General features: G+C 31.9%; 1 long non-coding RNA gene across 1 annotated transcript; it reads right to left on the bottom strand.

Moving 5' to 3' along the window:
* Nucleotides 1–339: 339 nt before the first annotated feature.
* On the bottom strand, nt 340–23,099 carry LOC123302115. Its single transcript, XR_006535489.1, has 3 exons — nt 23,087–23,099; nt 3,649–3,654; nt 340–591 (listed from the first exon to the last, which is right to left on the bottom strand). It is a non-coding gene; the product is annotated as an uncharacterized LOC123302115 (long non-coding RNA).
* Nucleotides 23,100–23,167: the final 68 nt, after the last annotated feature.

The following is a 23,167-nucleotide window of genomic DNA, read 5'->3' as shown; positions in this document are numbered from 1 at the left end:
CAATCTTTCTTTATCGGCCTCTGTCAGCGTCGATGTTTCACTAGCGCCACCGCCATACGTCACTACTGGTCGTATTAATGTCTTATAAAGTTGCATTTTTGCAGTGCGCTTTAGAAGTTTGTTCTTCAGCAGACTAATATTTGCATACCTAAATCCATCTTGTATTCGTTCTTGGGTAGATGTTGAACATTTTGCATTATTATCAATCAGATTCCCAAGATACTTGAAGGATGTAATTCCCTTGAGAGTTCTGTTGTCAATTTCAATGTCTACCATCTAGGCATATACATGTCTGTAGTATGACTGAATACATCCGTTTAGTAATGCATCTAAGCGAGATGTAATATATACATGTATTGAACATTAGTTGGGAGACGCTTGGAGAGTGGAAGTTTTTTAGATAATTAATAATATTTGTATGCAACAAAACTCCCACTCTCTGCATGCATACAACAAAAGTCTTGTGTATCGTATTTGTAGCCTTACAATATATGTATATAACACATCTCGCTTAGATGCATTACTAAACGGATGTATTCAGTCATACTACAGACATGTATATGCCTAGATAGTACAAAAACAGTTGGTATACTATGTAATACACATACCAAAAAATTTTTTTTTTGGGCCTATCATTTTTGGAAAAATTTTATATTCCTCGTATACATTGCTGTGAGATCTGACAGGGATAGTACGGGGGGAAATTTTGATTTATTTTTTCGATTAAGTCAACCGTTATCGAGATATTTCGAGTTTTTTGGAAAATTTGTAGTAAAGGTAAAAAGTATCAACTATTACATATAAAACCTTTTTGTATGCTACAACCTGTTTTACAAATAGTCATACTATAGAATAAAATTCTAGAAAAATTCTTTGCATGTAAAAACATGTTCAAATATTTCACTTTGCGAAAAACATATAAAAGCGCGAATATCACCATAATCTTGATCAGTTGTACAGTGAAAGTGAACAAGTTAATAATTAATTAATATAATAAAGTGTGTTAAATACTGTGGTTATTTTGAGGTAAGTTATTAAAATTTTCTATTTTTATATTATTAATATCTAATTTTTTGGTTATGTTGTATAGCTTTATTAAGTACAATACTCCTATGTGTGCTATTTAATACACATACCAAAAATTTTTTTTTTGGGTCGAGCATTTTGGTAAAAATTTTATATTCCTCGTATACATTGTTGTGAGATCTGACTGGGGGAATACGGGGGAGGGGGTAATTTTGAATTATTTTTTCGATAAAGTCAACTGTTATCGAGATATTTCAAATTTTTTGAAAATTTTCTGTTTTTTTTTTTTTTTTTTTATTATTTGTTACGTTGTATGTACAATATTTACAACAGCTATTTAATAGACAGACCAAAAATTTTTTTTTGGGCCGAGCATTTTTGGAAAAATTTTATACTTTTTGTATGCATCGGTGTGAGATCTGACCTGTGGGAGTACGGGGGGGAATTTTGATTTATTTTTTCGATAAAACCACCCATTCTCGAGATATTTCGAATTTTTGAAAATTTTATGTTTTTGTTATTATGATAATTTGGTTATGTATGGTATTGTATATTCTAAAAGTAAATATACTCTTTAAGTATGAAAAAATTTTGTAGGTCCATGCAAATTTTAATAACAATTTTTAGATTCGTATTATTTGATGGGTAATCTGACCGGTGGAGTACGAGGGGGGGGGGGGTGTTGTTGGTTAATTTTTCAAATTATTGAAAATTTTCTGTTTTTTTTTTATTTCTTACGTTGTATGTACAATAGCTATTTAATACACATACCAAAAATTTTTTTGGGCCGAGCATTTTTGGAAAAAATTTTATACTCTTCGTATGCATTGTTGTGAGATCTGACCTGGGGCAGTACGGGGGGGAATTTTGATTTATTTTTTCGATAAAACCACCCATTCTCGAGATATTTCAAATTTTTGAAAATTTTATGTTTTTGTTATTATGGCAATTTGGCTATGTATAGTATTGTATATTATAAAAGTAATATACTCTTTAAGTATGAAAAAAAATTTTTTGGGTCTATGCAAATTTTTGGAAAAATTTTTTACTCTTCGTATGCATTGGTGTGAGATCTGACCTGGAGGAGTACGGGGGGGAATTTTGATTTATTTTTTCGATAAAACCACCCATTCTCGAGATATTTCAAATTTTTTAAAATTTTATGTTTTTGTTATTATGGCAATTTGGCTATGTATGGTATTGTATATTATAAAAGTAATATACTCTTTAAGTATGAAAAAAAATTTTTGGGCCTATGCAAATTTTTATAAAATTTTTTCAGATTCGTATTATTTGATATGTGATCTGAGCGGGGTAGTGCGGAGTGAATTTTCATTGTTTTTTTCGATAAAACCACCCATTCTCGTGATATTTAAAATTTTCTGTTTTTTTTTTATTATTGATTATTTAATATACAATTTTTTTTGGGACGAACAATTTTGAAAAAATTTTATATTCTTCGTATGCATTGGTGTGAGATCTGACTGGAGGGCGTACGGGTGGGGTAGTAATTTTGATTTTTTTGATAAAGTCAACCGTTATCGAGATATTTAAAGTTTTTGGAAAATTTACAGTAAAAATAGAAAAGTAATAACTATTATATATAAAAACTTTTTTATGCTATAACCTGCTGCTATAACTATAGAATAAAATTATATAATCTGGATCAGTTGAATATTGACAGTAAAAGTGAATGAGTTAATAATTAATATAATAAAGTGGGGGTAGTCAAACTCGTCATCAAACCGTAACTTTGTAGTGATAAAATAATTTCCACTCTTACATAATGAACATTTTTATGAATTTATTGTTGTGGATTCATACATATTTTTAGGTTTAAAAACTCTCTTTTAAGTTTGTAACACCAATTAAAATCTAAGATTTACCTATAGAATCTTAGAACCCTAAAGAACTCTAAACTGTTTCAAGCGAAGCGAAAACTAGAATAGATTTTTGTTTGGATAAGATTGCATACTAATAAAATCAACGTTTCTATCCGTGTACTAATGAAGTACTTCTACAAAAGGGAAGAGTACCGAGTTATGATACCTGTAAGACCTGCTTGCACAACAGGCTGTTATCTGTATGACTTAGGTTTTTAAGACATAGATATTCAGATTGTTTGGTTTATATGGAACTATTCGGTTGGTGGTCTGAATGATATAAAATTGGAATAGATTTTTGTTTGGATTATGTTCTATACTATTAAAATCAACGTTTTCTATCTGTGTAATAATGAAGTAGCTCTACATGGGTGATTGTATCAAATCATGATATTTGTAAGACCTGCTTACAAAACAGGCAGTTATCTATATGATTTAGGTATATAATACATAGATATTGAGAATGTTTGGTTTATATGAAGATCTATTCGGTTTGTGGTCAGAATGATATAAAATAAGTATAGATTTTTATTTGGATTATATTCGATACTATTAAAATCAACGTTTTCTATCTGTGTACTAATGAAGTAGCTCTACATGGGTGATTGTATCAAATCATGATATTTGTAAGACCCGCTTACAAAACGGGCAGTTATCTATATGATTTAGATATATAATACATAGATATTGAGAATGTTTGGTTCATATGAGAATAGACTTACTTATAAGATCTTAGAACCCTAAACTGTTTGAAGTAAAGTGAAAACTGGAATAGATTTTTTGTTTGGATTAGATTGTATACTATTAAAATCGATGTTTTCTATCTGTGTACTAATGAAGTACCTCTACATGGGGGATTGTATCAAGTCATGATATTTGTAAGACCCGCTTACAAAACGGGCAGTTATCTATATGATTTAGGTATATAAAACATAGATATTGAGAATGTTTGGTTTATATGAGAATAGATCTGGATATTAGAGCTGTAAAGAGTTTGAAGTAAAGTGAAAACTGGAATAGTTTTTTTGTTTAGATTAGTTTGTATCCTATTAAACTCAACGTTTTCTATCTGTGTATTAATGAAGTAACCCTGCTTGGGTGAGTGTATCAAATCATGATATTTGTAAGACCTGCTTACAAAACAGGCAGTTATCTATATGATTTAGGTATATAAAACATAGATATTGAGAATGTTTGGTTTATATGAAAATCTACGCTATTAGGTTTTGGGTTCTCTATTAGTGTATAACCTTTATTATATTCATAAGCAATTGTAAATATATATGTTATTTTCTTATGTTATAATAATATATTGATAATCTTCGTGAAGTTTCGATTATCTTCGTGAATTAATAATAATAAAATAGAGCTATAATTATTGTTTATAAATCATATGATTAAAACCTATTTTTCTTATATCATTTCTAGGTTTCGTATAGTGAAAAATGGTTTGTTCTATGTCTGCTTTGTTAGAGAAAATAAAATCTATCGACACCATGAATACTGATAAATTCAAGATAGGAGATGGATTGAAAAATTGTAATATTGCAGTTCGAAGGATATGTAAAAAATTGAAAGCTGTAAAATCTAATGGTCAAAAGCAGAATTTGTTAGGAACTTTGGCTCTTGTAAAAAGTTATCGTTGCAACCTTAAGTGTATGTTGAAGCATGGAGAGGGTGTTCAAAGTCGAAAAGAGACTGCTATAAAAAGAGTAAAGTGGGATGATTCTGTATCTGCATTCAAAAGTCGAATCAGAACTGGTATTATAAGTAATCTTAAACATAAAGATCCTAAAGAGTTTTTGAAGGATTGTAAAGCACTTTTTCGACGAAGAATAAGTAACGTTCTGAAAATTCATGAAGCTATAAAAGTTAACGTTATTTTCTGTGGAGAATTTCAAATAATGAGTGCAAATAAAGCACTTTCAGATTATAAACACTTTACAACTCCAAATGTTCCAATGTATCAAAATACTGATGTGGATGCATGGTTTGGGAAGAATGTTATCAGTCCAATTACACGTGATTTGGAAGAATTTGAGGAACGCAACAGTGGATGGACTCTCGTAAATATTATTAACCTTGGTGTTAATATAAATAAATATACACCACTGCTTGGATCTTCATACATCGAGTTACCTAATCAAATCAAATGGAAAAAGGCTTGCATAAACGTTAAAAATGATGACAATGCATGCTTTGCGTGGGCTGTGACGTCAGCATTACATCCAGTTGAGAAGGACTCCCAGCGTGTTTCAAAATATCCGCATTATTCTAAAGTATTAAAACTAAAAGGTGTACAATTTCCGATGACACTAAAACAGATTCCCAACTTTGAAAACCAGAACCAAATTTCCATAAATATTTATATACTGAAGAAACATGGAAAAACTTTTAATGTTGTACCATGCTATTTAACCAAAAACAAATTGACTAACCATGTCAATTTATTAATGATTCAGGATCAATATTATGATGAGGATGATTGTGATGATAATTTACCATCTATTCGTTACCATTACGTTTGGATTAAAAATCTATCGCGTTTGGTTTCTACACAGCTAAACAAACAAGATCATACGAAGTTTTTCTGTGAGCGATGCTTACACTATTTCTACTCAGAAGAAAAATTGAACACCCATTATGAAAACTGTAAGAAAATGAATGATTGTGCAATAAGAATGCCTAAGGTTGGAGAAAATATTATAAAATTCAAAAACTTTAAAAATAAAGAGAAAACGCCGTTTGTTATCTACGCCGACATTGAAAGTGTTTTGGAACCTTTGGATGATAAAACTCGATATCAAAAACACATACCCGCGATGGTAGGGTATTATTTTAAATGCTCTTATGATGATTCTCTATCTTATTATCATTCATATCGCGGGCATGATTGCATGGATTGGTTTACAAAGGAGTTAAAACAAATATCTGAAGAAGTGGAAACAATTTTATTGTGTTCATATGATATTGATCCTCTAAATGCTGATGAAGAGGAAGGTTTCCAGAAATCTACGCACTGTCATATATGTAATAAACCATTTGTGGATGGAGAGAAGAAAGTTAGAGATCATTTTCATCTTATGTCGAAAAGTGGTGGATATAAAGATGGTACTAATTATAGAGGTCCTGCACATGAAGCATGTAATATTAATTATCAAGACAGTCACGTGGTTCCTGTAGTCTTCCATAATATGTCAAATTATGATGGGATACTGATAGTGGAGGATGTTGCAACAAAAATTGGAGGGCGTGTTGAACTACTACCTGTTACTAAAGAAAAATATATTTCTTTTACTAAAAACATTGAGGATTCATCTATCAAGTTTCGTTTCATAGATTCATACAGATTTTTAGCTTCTTCCCTTGATAAGTTGGCATCATACTTGTCGGAATTTCCTAACATGAAGAAGCGTTTTTCTAAAGTTTCAGAAAATCAGTTTCAATTGTTGAAAAAGAAAGGTGTAATGCCATATGATTTTATTGATTCGTTTGACAAATTTAATTACACTCAACTACCGAACATAGAAGCATTCTATAATCGATTGGAGGAGAAACAGTGTTCTAGACAAATGTATCATCATGCGCAAAACGTTTGGTCAGCATTTAATTGTTCAAATTTAGGTGATTATGTAGATCTCTATATGGAAACGGATATAATGCTACTTACGGATATTTTCGAAACGTTTAGAGCAACCTGCCTGTCTACGTACAACCTTGACCCGGGAAATTACTATACACTTCCGGGATATACGTGGGAATGTATGTTGAAGTATACAAATATTGAGCTCGAATTGTTGACTGATATAGATATGATGATGTTTGTTGAACGAGAAATTCGCGGTGGTTTGAGTCAATGTATGAAACGACGTTCCACAGCGAATAATAAATACGTTCCAGGATTTGATCCATCCAAGCCTGAAGTGCATTTACTTTATTTAGACATTAACAATCAATATGGATGAGCGATGAGTCAGTGTCTTCCTTACAGTGGTTTTGAGTGGTGTGATACAAATATTGATGTTTCAATGATTTTGGATGATGCCGACAATGGGTATTTCCTAGAAGTTGATCTCATATATCCTGAAAAACTTCATGATAAACATAAGGATTTACCTTTTTGTTCTGAACATAGATCAGCACCTAATTCTAAACAGAGTAAATTGATGAGTACCCTTCATGATAAAGAGCGATATGTAATTCATTATAGGACGTTGAAGCAAGCATTAAACTATGGACTAGAATTAACAAAAATTCATAAAGTTTTAAAATTTAAACAGTCGCCTTGGCTTCAATCATATATTGATTTAAATACCAAACTACGAAAGAATGCCAATAATGATTTTGAGAAAAATTTGTATAAATTAATGAATAATGCTGTCTTTGGAAAAACAATGGAAAATATTAGGAAACATTCTAATGTAAAGCTTGTGACAAAATGGGAGGGTCGGTATGGGGCGGAAGCTTATATATCTAAACCGGAATTTCATTCTTGTACAGTTTTTAATCCAAATTTGGTGGCCATTGAGTTGAAAAAGATGGAGATATTCTTCAATAAGCCCTTGTATATTGGTGCTGCAATTCTAGATTTGGCTAAAACAACGCTTTATGACTTTCATTATGGTTATATGGTTCCAAAGTTGAGTGATGACTGCACCGCCCTCTATACCGATACTGATTCAATTATATATGAAATACGCAACCAAAACCCATATGAGATGCTAAAAAGAGATTGTTACAAGTATTTCGATACTAGCGACTATCATCCATCTAATGTTTATAATATACCACGTGTTAATAAAAAAGTGCTTGGTATGATGAAGGATGAAAACAGTGGAACTCCTATGACCCATTTTGTTGGATTAAGATCAAAATTATATACGTTAAAAACAGCAATCCCTCTAGAAAAACAGACAAAATCACTTGATGATGCCACATTAGAACATGGGGATATACAACAATCAAACAATCTTGGGCTAACAAAAAAGGCTAAGGGAGTTAAAAGGTCTGTTCTTAGTACGAAAATAACATTTGAAGATTATGTTGAATGTTTGGAGAACTTCAAAGAGATTTCGGTTAGTCAAAACCTCATAAAATCTGAAAAACTTAAACTTAACACTCAGACTCAAACAAAAATTGCTTTAAGCCCTTATGATGATAAACGATACATTATACCTGGTTCCTATGATACACTACCTTGGGGTCACTATTCTTTAAATACTACCTATAAACGAAAAGTTGAAGATATAGATGAATTTTGCATTAAAAAGAAAAAGTTAATTCATGAAGAAAACAATATCATTTGATAAGATTAGCGTTGATATTATTTGTAGTGAAATTCTTGTATATTCATTAGTTATTATCATATCAATAATCTCTATATGGTTAAAAATAAGTTTAAACTTTAATTATTTAATTAATTATTACCTCTTTAATATTATATTATAATTTTATTGTTGATTTTAAAATATCATCTCATTGAGGTGTGATTATATGTAATGTACAATTAATTTTTGTATATTCTATGCAAATTGAAATATATATATATAAACGTTATGTTTTATTTGTAGAACTTGCAGAATCTTGTTTATTAAATTATATAGTAATAAATGAAAAAATTAGCTAGAGTTTTCCTTCAGCTATAGAATTATTATCTAATAAATTAGTTATATAATATGTATAATTTAGTATTAATATCATACTGTATATCAATTTTACTAATAAATTTACAAAAATGAACGAAGCTGAGTTTCTTTTTTAAAAACACTTTTAATATCCTGTGATACAAATTTTTATTACAGATAAGCTTCTAATTTTTTTTTATGTAGATATTATTATAGGTAAGTTTCGAAGAGAAAAAGTGATGTCATATAAGTTGATATAAGTTGTACGTATAGTAGTGGATGTTGAATAAAAAAAATCATAACTTTTATTATTGGAATAATTTATTCTATTCCTTAAAACGAAAATAGATAATTGAGTTTACCATAAATTCGGATGCAATAAAAATGTAAGAAATGCATATCAAATTAAATTAATCCTCATAAAATGTTTAAATATATACACAACAAACATATATATTAGCCACATTCAAAAAATCAATCAATTTCAACAACAAAGATTACGTCATAATGTATAAATTATATACTATATACACATATGTAACAAAAAATATTGAATATTAATTTATATAGTTAGTTTTGTACATATTATAATTGTACATATTGTAGATAAGACTTCGTAGCTAAATGGATAGCATAACGGACTACCATTTATGAGGACCTTCGTTCAAATCTTACCTACACCATTCATTTTTTTAAAAAATATACTCATCTAATGAGTTAACAACTGTATCAGATAGGTTGTACTTAATTATAATATACATTAGTAGTAAGTATGCGTTAAGGGTTAGGCAACCAGCATTACATAAAAGGAACAAAAAAAGTGCAAAATGAACCTTAGAATTCCTTATGGGAAATTACATGTAAAAATGACCAAAATTGCGCTAGAATCGGCATAGCTTATCTACTTCTGAGGTATAAATCTTACGGCCCTCCTCCACTGCTTTAATATGTTTACTCTCAAACATAATTCAATAATCACGTAATCAAATTATTTTTAACTAACTAGTTTATTACAAAATCAGTTTAAATAAAGTTATGTAGAGGTTATGATCTACAAAGTTAAAGAATATTCAAAGTGGGATATATTTCACGCATGTGTAGAACTAGTGGAAAAATTTCAATCTAGAATGACAGGGTAGTTTGGCAATTATCACCAAAACATGGTCCACATCTGGTCTTACAAAACAGCCCGAGCTTTTACTGATTGTTTTCTCTACTTTTGGGCAACTTTATAACCATTCATCGGCGAAAAACACCCCTTACCACGTGATACCTCAATTGAAAGACCATAAAATTCTCCCTGTAACCATGGCATTTTAAATAAATGAAATCGACCGAGTGGTTGTAAAGATAGACTATACAGAAGATGGAATTCATACGTTCCATCATCTGTGTATCTTAAGAACAAATCGATCGCTTTCATTTTCTTTTATCATGCTTAAGAGAGAATTTTATGCCCTTTTTAATAACGTATCACTATGTAGTGGGCGCCACTTGAAATTTCAAAGTTTGTGTGTATGGGAGTGAAGGGATGAAACCTACCATTCTTTTGGTACCACTTTTGATCTTCCCCATCGATATCGGGTCAAGAGTTATTAAAGGTGGATACTTTTGAAATGAACACACTGTACAATAATTTCCAATAGAAATTATGCATATTGCAAAATTAGAAAAGTTTGAAAGTACACTAAGAAATTATATACATAATTTATGCATGTACAGAAATTTTATATTATGCAAATGCGCATAGTTAGGTCTTCTCGTGCGCACAGATTGCTCTTATATAATGGTTCTGCGTATGGGTTGATCCTGAAAATTACATCTGTGTATATAGGCATCTTATATTTTGCAAATGCGTACATTTAGACTTTAAATAGTAGTAGTGCGCATAGGTTGATCTCATATAATAGTTCTGCGCATGGGCAGTCCAATATTACAACCGCTATTACTTATATTTTCAAGTAATAGCGCATATTTCGACCATATATATTGCGCACAATTGTTAGTACGCATAATTTTAATCAGAATTAATATTATGTACACATTTTTAATTCAGAATTAAAATTATTTACATAGTTTTAATATACATATTTAAATTATGCCCATAGTTATTGTTTTAATAGTTATTGGAATTTAAATTATGTACATAATTTCAATTCTATAAAGTTTATATGTTAACATACAAATTCTTACATTTATTATTATGTCGTGAGATAATGATAACAATTTGTTTTTCGTAAAATAATTTTATGTTATTTTTATTTTTATTGTTTTTTCTTAGGTATTAAATACTTAACCTTTGTCCAAACAATTATATGGTTTCAATTATTATCTCGCAAGATAATAATAAACAATTTTATTTATGCTACAAGATAATAACAATTAAATTATGCTACAAGATAATAGTGATTGGCCGCTTTCCGTGTATCTTTCTATGTAGAAGCATTTAATAATATCTTGTATAAATAAAGTTAATTATTATTATCTTGTAAGATAATTTTGGTTCAAGGTTAAAATTATAAATATCATTTTTATTAAAATAACCGCCTTACCGAACATAAACTATACCGGAGCGGATGAAATACCTACCTGTGTCCTAAATATTGTGTGCACATTATCGCTGAATTATTATGTCCAATTTTTAGTCCAGTTCTTGTAACCGGTATTTTTCCAAGTTGTTTGAAAACAACCAAGGTTATACTATTATTACCTTACTATCTGTATTTTCAAAAGTTATGTTATTAAGAAAAAATTATATATAGCGGAATAAGTAATTTATTGATAAAAATCAAACCTTGTATTCCAACCAGTATGATTTTAGAACCAAACATTCTACTTCTACTGCTATATTTTATTTCTAGGCGAATTTTTGGAGAATGTGTTTTGGGATGATTTTTTGATCTTAGTTCTGCGTTCGACACCATTAATCACGAATTCTTCCTGAAAAAAACTACTTCAAGTAGGCTTACGCGGTACAGCAAATGATTTAGTACGTTCCTATTTGAAATATAGAAAGTTTTTCGTTGACAAAGATCGCCATCATTCAAAAACCCAATTTACAAATATCAGGGTACCATTGGGAAGCTATTCAACTGACGATTCAACATAAACGATTTAAAATAACACATACCACTTGGTAAATTAATTATGTATGCAGATGATGTCACTTTTCTAGTGAGCGGAAAAAAAATCGACGATGCAAAGTTGGAAGCAGAACAGATAATCCAAATGTTTAAGAATTGGTGTAATAAAAATGTTCATAATTTGTTAAAATACTGGCCTAGCATATGATTTTATATTATATCAAGGTGCTACAACAGGCTTAGATGAAAATCTGAAAAAAATTACGGTTTTACGGCAGCGGCCGTAATGAACCTTTCAAACCGGTTGGATGGAAAAGGATACTTCCTTTACTTTGATAATTATTTTTCTGCGTATCCCCTTTTGAAGCACCTTACTACAAAAAATATTTATGTGGCATGCACCATTCAAATGAACCGTTTCCAAAATCTTCCTTTTAGTATAATGAAAAAAGAACGAAGAGGAAATTCGGAAGAATTAGTAAATCCTGATGAAGATGTTGCATTGGTAAGATGAAAGGATAGTCGAAGTGTCTTACTTGCTTCGACATTCACTGGTATTGGTGTAGAAGATGAAGTAAAAAGATGGGATTCGAAAGATAAAAATACATTGAAGTTGATAGACCTGAAATAGTCAAAAAATATAAAAATGGAATGGGTGGGGTGGATCTAATGGATCGCTTTATCAGCTTATATCGAATTTACATGAAATCTCGGAAATGGACAATACGAATGATTTTTCACGCGGTGGACTTAGCCATTGTAAATTCATGGATTAAGTATCGAACTCGTGCAATTGAATTAAAAGTACCCCAAAAATATATATTAGACCTACTTCATTTTAAAATGAGAGTGGTTGAATGTCTTATAAAAGTTGATGCAGCTCTTTCAATTCGAAAAGTGGGTAGACCAGATTCACAGGCATCCAACAGATCTCGTTCTGAAACACCAGATGTTGCGTCTCCTGAACCTTCATCATCGACTAAAAAACGAAAATTCGAAGCTCGGTCCGTCAATGAAGTACGTACAGATACGGTTGATCATCTTCCTAAACATGATGGAAAAAACCAACTCACCAGGTGCAAGTCGGAAAACTGCTCAGGTAGAACATTTTTCCAATGTATTCAATTTAAAATACATTTGTGTATTACCCGGGAAAAAAATTGTTTCTAGAATTTTCATTTAAAAAAATAATAACATAATAAATAAATCAAGGTGCTAACTTGTGTAAAATAAACCAAAAAATGTAATTAGTAACTACACTTAAATACAAATGTACAAAATATTGAACATTTCAGAAAATAAAGAAAAACAATATTTTTTTAAATTGTGTTTGATTTTTGTATTAAAAGGTGATGTTTTAATGCCAAATTTAAGGCGAAATAATGTTTTCCTACCCTCCATTAAAAGTGGTACTATACGTATGCTAAATTTTTATGTAAAATATATTGTACACCAGTAGTGAAGAGATTAAAAACGCATATGTTCTTCTTCTCGTCTGATTTATTCAATTTGGTGAAGTATTTTGTTTATAGGGATAGATGCTATAAAACGAATTGCAATTATTGTAAAAAAAATTGTTGTCTCGCTCTTCGATGTTAAATTTATAAATAATTATATTTATTATTTCAATAATATCAATGTTTATTTATTCACTTTAGTGAAGTATTTAGTTTATAGAGATAAATGCTATAAAAAGAATTACAATTACTGTAAAAAAATTTTGGTGTCACGATCTTCGATATTAAATTTATAAATATTGTAATATCGTGTATTAAAGAAAGAGGTTATTTAAAGAAAAAATTGTGGCACCATTTTGCATTTACTATGTGCATTTTTTGTGCAATAGACTGTACTTGCATGAACAGATTTTAACTTATTGGGGTATTTATATATATGAATTGTTAGTATATATGAAAGAAAATAAATAATATAAATACTTCAAAAATAAGACATATAAGGTTTATGACACAAGATTGACACTAAACTACAATTTTGTCCACAAAATTAGTTTCTTTGAAAAAAAAACCCGATTTATATGGGTTTCAAATTGTATTCGAAGTTACCGAAAGCAATCCAATCAGAGGCTAGACTAAATCACTTTTAAATAAAATTAAAAGGTTATTTAGCTGAAAATTAACGCCGCAACAACATTAAATGTAGTAATAGTTGTGATGGGCTAGCCTCTGATATTGAAGATCTGATAAATGAAATTATCATTATAGTACCACAATGGGTTCTATAGCCTAAGTGAGTTCTTCGTGTACTGCCAATATAACCTAACCTACATTTAAACATTTAAACTTTGGTCCTATCTCTAACGGTTTACAAGATGGGTCCTACGTACCAAAGACTCAATTAACCCATGTTCATCATTTACGAACTTAACCTAACTTTTTACCTCCTGAGTACGCTGTAAATTCAGCTTGATATCTTTTTTCGTTTTTGAGTTATCGCGTTCACAGACGGACGGGCGGACAACCGGAGATGGACTAATTAGGTGATTTTATACCTATACCAAGATTTTGTTCGTAGCATTAATATTTTTAAGCGTTACTTGGGACTAAACTTAGTATACCTTGATATATATTACATATATACATGGTATAAAAACACAAGTATATTTTTTAATTATTTGGCTAGTTAGCAAAATTAACATGAATTATTTGGATTTTAAGTCAAATTCGATATACTAATTTTTGTTTTTAAAAATTTCTCCAAATGATTGTAAGGTATACAGAAATGATAACGCTTGAGAATAGTATCTCATCTACGTCAATATATAATTTATATAATATATAATATCAATTTTAAAAATATACTAATAGTTGTTAATAATAAAATACGAAATATTTATAGTGGCATACTTGTGTTATTTTATTTGGTTTTCTTCAAATTAATGCTCAAGGATTTCCAAGTATGCCTGATAAAATATAAACTGGGCGTGGCAACTTGGTAGTGATGAACTTCCCTTCCAGAAGGTTTGAGAGATACATACATTGACATTCTAGTTACATAGACTTTCATAGAGTTTCAAACGATTTTAAGCGTGTCAACATCTGAGTTAATTTCTTAGGTCAAATCGATGGTAGATTCGTAACGAAAAATGTAAAGGGATAAGTTTTTTTTAAGTCAAAAAGTGAAAAAATTCAGTGTATGGAGAGATAGGCTATGCTTAGTCTTTGTACTAAAAAGTCGAAGGTTACATATGTATAACGGCTAGACATGCATTGGTTAATATACATCGATAGATGACTCTACGCACATATAATATATATTTTTATTATATTGTACCACCATAGGCATGTATTTAAATATTTATTTAATTCTACAAACACATGCATATTTACAAACATGTATAATTGATGCAATATAATACGCGTATACATTCTGTATTTGTTATAACCTAATTTGCGCTCTCAAGAGTAAACAGTGATTTAAATGAAAAAATGTTTCAAAAAAAGTTTGTTATTTTTTTATAATGAGCATTTTTTGCGTTTAATCTTTTGTTCTCTAACGGTCTCTAACGGTTTATAAATTGAGATCCTACGGAAGCAAGACTCAATCGATCTATGTTGCTCATTTACGAACTCGACCCCACTTTGTACTTCCCAAGCACGCTATTATCTTTATCGATCTCTTTTCGTTTTTGAACTATCGTGTTAATAGACGGACAAACGAAGAGGCGGATAGACGAATAGGTGGACAGTAGGACAAGCGGAAGCGGATTCTTGATGTGATTTTATGAACACTATTACCAAAATTTTGATCGTAACATAAATATTTTCAAGCGTTACAAACTTGGGACTAAACTTTGTATACCTTGATATACTTAATACATAAATGATATATAAGTAATTTTTTATACCCGGTTTATATGATATGTTCATCAAAGTATATCAACTTTAGTCCTAAGTTTGTAACGCTTAGAAATATTGATGAAACGGGCACAACTTTGATATAAGTGTTCATAAAATCACCTAATTAGTTCATTCATGTTTGTCTTTTAAGTAATTTATCTTATTTTCTAATTTAATTTTATATGAGTATAACTACATTTCCTAATTATTGTTATTTTTATTATTATTAGTATTCGCTAAGTTATCGTAGAAATCAAATATAGCAGTAGTAGGAGAATGGTTGACTCTAAAACCATGCTGGTTGGATTACAAAGATTGATTTTTATAAAAAAACAATATTTATTCGGCTAAACATATTTTTTTCTAGAACTTTTGAAAATACAGATAATAAAGAAAATCGGTCTATAGTTTTCAATATCACATGCTTGTCGGTTTTTTGACCTATGATATAACCTTGGTTGTTTTCAAAGAACTTGGAAGAATACCGGTTACAAGAACTTTATTAAAAATTGGGCATAATAATTCAGCGATAATGTGCACACAATATTTTACGACACAGGTGTTCTGACTCTGGTAAGGAGGCTATTATTGAGGCTTCTATTTCAATAAAAATGGTATTCATAATTTGTAATCTAGAACTAAAATTAAAATTATCTTACAAGATATTCATAATTAATTTTATTTATGCTACAAGATATAATTAAATGCTTTTACATAGGAAGATATACGAAAGCGGCCAATTATTATTATTATCCTATAGCATAAATAACGTTAATTGTCATTATCTTGTAGCATACATAAAATTGATTATAATTATCTTGCGAGATAATTATAATTGCAACCATAAACTTGTTTGGACAATAGTTTAGTACTTAAAACTTAAGTAAAAAAAAAAAAAAAAAATAACATAAAATTGTTAACTATATAAATAATTTTAATTCTGAATTAAAAATGTGTACATAATTTTAATTCTGAATTATAATGTGTACATATTTTAAATCTGAATTAAAAATGTGTATATAATTTTAATTCTGAATTAAAATTATGCGTACTAACAACTGTGCGCAATAAATAAGGTCGAAATGTGTGAACTTGTAAAATATAAGGTCCCTGTAAGATCGGTTGTAATATTCCGGGACAGCTCATGCACAGAACTATTATATGAGATCAAGCAATGCGCACTGCTTGTATAGTAGCAGTGCATTTGCCCTGTACGCGCACTTGTAATATCGAGAATCAACGCATGCGCAGAGCTATTATATAAGATCAACCTGTTCGCACTACAAGGCCTTACTATGCGCATTTGCAAAATATAAAACTATTATATACGCAGTTGCTATATTCAGGATCAACCCCTGCGCAGAACTATTATATGAGATCAATCTGTGCGCACTGAAAATATACATGATCCAAATATGCGCACTTGTAAAAATATAAGGTCCCTGTATTTGCAGTTGTAATATTCACGATCAACCCATGCGCAGAACTTTAATATAAAGTCAACCTGTGGGTACTACCAAGCGCAGTTGTGATAATCAGGATCAACCCATGAGCTGATTTAATATAATAGATCAACCTGTGCGTACTACCACTATATAAAATCTAAATGTGCGCAGTTGTAAAATATAAGTTTCCTGTATGAGAAGTTGTAATATTCAGGATCAACCCATGCGCAGAACGGTTATATAAGTTCAAAATGTGTGCTCTACCAATATATTAGGCCTTTATGTGCGCACTTGCAAAATCTAAGTTCCCTGTATGCCCAGTTGTTACTTTCAGGATCAATGCACTGCACTATTAAATGAGATCAACCTGTGCACACTTACCATAATCGGATTCAACTCATCCGCAAGACTATTATGTGAGATCAACTTGTGCGCACTACGAATATATAAGATTAAAATGTGTGCACTTACAAAACAGAGCCTGTATGCGCAGTTGTAACAACAAAGTTCAAAGTTGAATTTACCAAAGATACAATAAGCTCATAGGTTTCGTCAAATTCACAGAATATATGAACACTTTTTTTAATATAATTCCTGAGTGCAGTTTCAAACTTTTCTAATTTTTCAATATGCATAATTTCTATTGAAAACTATTGTATAGTGCACCTAAAGAATGGTAGATTTCATCCTTACACCCGCATACACACAAACTTTAAAATTTCAAGTGGCACCCTCTACCTAGTCATACATCATTAAAAAGGGCATAAAAGTTTCTCTTAACCATGATAAAAGAAATTAAAAAGCGAGATGGGTTGGAGTTTGAAGCGGCCAAATCTCGGGCAGTTTTGTTATACCAGATATAGACCATGTTTTGGTGATAATTGCCAAACTACCCTGTCATTGTAGATTGAGATTTTTTCACAAGTTCTGCACATGCGTGAAATATTACACGCTTTGATATTCTTTAACTTTGTAAATTATAACCCCTATAACTTTATATATCGGTCGTAAGATTTATAGCTCAGAATCCAGGGGAAGTCAATGAATTTTTATGATAACTGTTTGACTGCATTGCTTAAAGCCATGCTTATAGAAGTTAAAAAAAGTTTGTGCGATCTTGGGTCTTGGGTCTGTACTACCTATTTTGTAAACCGTAAGAAATTCAACAAAATTTTAAATCTAAAAAATATGCCTTGTAAAAATAATCAAGTTTTGTTTAGTGTTGTATTATTTTATGATGTATGACTTTCCAAATTTTCCAAACTTTCTTTTGTACTGAGGATTGTTACTGTTAATTGTATTTTTAGTAGTTTGTATATAGACTTTTTAAAGAAAAAAGTTTACTTTTATGACTGGAAACGTGTATATGGGAAGGTGATCTATAATAATACCCCTAAGAATAAATGTTACTTATAGCCAAACTATTCTAAATATGTATGTATAACGTTGAAATATTTTTGGCTTCTTTATTCACCTGCTGCAATATTGGCATGCCAATTTCCTGTGATTTCTTCAAATTTTGAGAAATATTCAATGTTTCTCAAAAGGGATTGTTTGACTGAGCTTGGAAGAATATTTGAGTAAAATGATTCCGTTGCGTCATTTACCGAATAGTTCTTATAATATATAAATTATTCTTTTATTGCACCAACGATTAGCATGCTAACAAAATCACTAGTAAAATCACCTAAATCAATAACTTCAATTCCCGCCGCATGAAGGGGGATCATTTTACTTATTAAGATTTTAAACACAAAATGAAGGTCATTTTAACGTATATAAAGGGATCATTTTACCCATAACGACATATTTTTATTATTTCAAATATGTCGTTATGGGTAAATTAATATTAATATTAATATTAATATTAATATTAATATTAATATTAATATTAATATTAATATTAATATTAATATTAATATTAATATTAATATTAATTTTAATATTAATATTAATAATAATAATAATAATAATAATAATAATAATAATAATAATAATAATAATAATAATAATAATAATAATAACAATAATAATAATAATAATAATAATAATAAACCCCCACGGGGACAACTGGTAGCCCTAGTTGTTCGGGAATTGGCGCTCCTGGGGCCCGAGCCAACCCACTTATGATGGTGAATAAAAGGATTAAAAGCCTCGGAAAACAGCCGCTGCCTGGGGGTTATCGCCAGGGCACATCTGGAGCCACCGCTGGATGTGACAGTATGCGACCCGGTGGTGGTGGGTTGATGATCAGGCGGCCACCCATCACCAAAGAAGCTACAGCCGACGACGGACGAGACACCCGTGATGATTTGCCTGTGGATGTTCCATTACCGCAAACGGAAATGGCCACCGCAGACAATTCTTCCAGGAGACGCATGAAGTGGACAGACGAAATGAATCAGTTCATACTGCGAACCTACCTGGAAGTGACCAGACTTGAACAGGATAAAACCGGATACAGACAAAAACTATACCAACAATTCACACAAAAATACACAAAGCTTACACACATCACAGAACAGCGACTCGCCGATCAACGCCGGACAATTATCACACATACACTCATTCCCCTTACAATAAAAAATCAAATTAGAAAACAAGTTCACCACCAAATACATACCATACACAACACAGGCATAATACACATGGACACACAGACAACACAAACAGCCGAAAATAACAATAGTAACAATAGCAACGATAACACATCCATCACACATATCCAAAACTCACTTAACACTGCATTGGCGGAATTCACAAATTTAGACCCCACACAGAAACACAAACTACCAAAACTACACCATTCACGCAATCTCACCAACATAGTCAACACGCTTAACAATTACATTTTACCACAATACTTATCACAGGACACAACATTTACAGATTTACACAACATCATTTACTGCGGAGCTGTTGCAGCAGTTAGGTGTAATGGTCTCAAGGTAACATCACCCTTAAACATACGAAACACACGCACTTCACAAACACGCGTACCGGCTTGGGAAAAGCGTTTAAATTCCCGTATTACGAGTATAAGGCGGGACCTAGGCCGGATCACACAATACATACAAGGAACGCGTACACAAAAACTCACCAAACACATACAAAACATGAAAACAACATACAGAATACACTCCAAATACGATGTACATAACACCGCTCTAGAGGAATTTAGGGATACCCTACACCAAAAACTCACTGTATACTCTACACGACTCAAAAGATACAAAGCTGCACACAAACGAAAAATACACAACACTCAATTCCAATACAACCAAAAGTTTTTCTACCGATCACTCACACACAACAACACACCACAGCACGATACACAACCACCCACAGAACACTCACTATTTACATATTGGTCTGGTCTTTGGTCCGAGGAAGTTCAGCACAATGTTGAAACCTGTTGGATCGGAGACGAAATCCACAAAACAAACAACATTACACTCATGACAAAAACAACAATTACTACAAAAGACATACACAACGCTACACAACACTTACACAATTGGAAGAGCCCTGGCGTGGATCAAATACACAACTATTGGCTGAAACACTTTACATGCACACACGAACACCTCGCAAGACATTTTACAAAATTCATACAACACCCTCACACAACACCTCCTTTTCTAATGAAGGGCATCACTTATATGATACCGAAGGATAACGATGCAATAAATCCAACAAAATACAGACCCATCACATGTCTATCTACACTATACAAGTTAATCACTTCATGCATCACACAAAAAATTTACACACACATTACAGACAACAACATTCTCGCAGAGGAGCAAAAGGGCTGTCGGAAACTATCAAGAGGTTGTAAGGAGCAACTCATTATAGACTCGGTGGTGACCGAACAGGCCAAACACAACAACAGAAGCATGTACACAGCTTACATAGATTACAAAAAAGCATTTGATTCCGTGCCGCATTCCTGGCTTCAGAGAGTATTGAATTTATACAAAATTGACGAACACATTATACAATTTTTAACACACGCCATGTCGTTATGGACAACCACTCTAAATTTAACACACAATAGCACGACCATCACCACAGATACCATACACATTAGACGAGGTATCTTCCAGGGAGACTCATTGAGCCCCCTTTGGTTCTGTCTCGCTCTTAATCCACTATCACATATACTCACAGATTCGGGATGCGGTTTCAAGGTAAAGTTCGACAAAGAATTCCATAAAATATCTCACCTTTTTTACATGGATGACTTGAAACTGTATGCCTCCACACAAACACAATTAACACATTTAATGCGACTGACTGAAATATTCTCTGCTGACATCCGGATGGAATTCGGTACTGACAAATGCAAAACACAACACATACATGCTGACCCAGGAACGCCTGTTTTATTTGACCTGCAAAATGGCGGTGTCATTAGCCCCATGGAAGAGGGACAATTTTACAGCTATCTTGGTGTGCTGCAATCACAAGGCATCCCACACACAGATATAAAACAAACACTTACACAACACTACATACAAAGAATTCAAAACATACTCAAAAGTGGTCTTGATGGTAAAAATACCGTTAGAGCCATCAACACATACGCTACACCATTTCTCACATATTCCTTCGGAATCATAAAGTGGACAAACACAGACATTAAAAACATACAAATTAAAACACGAACAATCATGACAAAACACAGAATACACCACATACACTCATCATCAGCCAGGTTGGTTTTACCACGGTCTTTAGGAGGACGTGGTCTCACAGATATCCAACTATTACACGATCGCCAGCTCCATAGCCTACGCGAGTACTTCCAATCTAAAACACACACATCACACTTACACAATGCCATAACATCCGCAGACAAGTCATACACGCCACTTAACATGCACACAACACAACACTCTCTTCCACCAACCAAAACACAACACACATCCACAAACATGCAGACATGGAAAACGAAGGTTTTACATGGAAGGTATTTTCATGAGCTTAGTCACGACTGTATTGACCGAGAGGCTTCGCAAGCCTGGTTGACCAAGTGTAATATCTTTCCGGAAACCGAGGGCTTCATGTTTGCAATACAGGATCAAATCATACATACACTGAATTACAAAAAACACATACTCAAAGACAACGCACAACAAACAGACCTATGTCGGCAATGTCGACAAAAACCAGAAACAATACAGCACATTACATCAGCATGCTCACGTCTTACCCAAACAGATTACAAACACAGACACGATCAGGTAGCAAAAATAATACACCAAAAACTCGCCATAAAACACAAACTCACAACAGACAACTCACCATACTACAAATACACTCCATCTTCAATTCTCGAAAACAACACGCACAAATTATATTGGGATAGAACAATTATCACAGACAAGGCGGTACACTACAACAGGCCAGACATTACACTTATACACAAACACACAAAAACCACATTCCTCATAGACATTGCAGTACCCAACACACACAACCTTCAGTCTACACACACTGAAAAACTAACAAAATACACCGATCTAGCTGTCGATCTGAGGAATCAATGGAAAATGACAACAGTTGTTGTCGTTCCGGTGATACTAAGCTCAATAGGCGTCATACCAACAACACTTCACAACAGTCTGCATACACTTGAACTACACAAAAACACATACATACAATTACAAAAGGCAGTTATAATTAATACTTGCCGTATAGTGAGAAAGTTTCTCTCTATGGGACACAGCACTCTCCAAACACAAACATTAACCACTGCTCAACAAACAACAACAAACACGACATACTCTCCGACCAATGCAAACACACGCATGCCAAACACGGAAACTTCACACCAGCACCCACACAACACACAGTTACACACACAAAACATAACGCAAGAAATATACCCGACACAACACAGCACATCTACAACAACACTCACACACGCAACATCAGCACATACTCCAAACCAAACACAAAACAATACACAAGAAACAAACTCATCACAACACAACATCATTACTTACACTACAACAGCACTCATACACGCACCACCCCCACTTTATCGAAACGAAACACATAACACACCACCCAATGCTCGGTTAACAAGCCTCACACAAGATCAAATATCAAGACCATCAGATGTCTCAAACAAAACACAAAACACTTCACAAGAAACACAACATAGTATAACTTTATTAACCACAACACCCATACACGTACCACCACCAATAAATCAAAACCTCACACAAAACACTTCAC

This window comes from Chrysoperla carnea, chromosome X (assembly GCF_905475395.1).
Source record: "Chrysoperla carnea chromosome X, inChrCarn1.1, whole genome shotgun sequence".
Classification (NCBI taxonomy): Eukaryota; Metazoa; Arthropoda; class Insecta; order Neuroptera; family Chrysopidae; genus Chrysoperla; species Chrysoperla carnea.
This window is presented reverse-complemented; position numbering and strand designations above follow the sequence as displayed.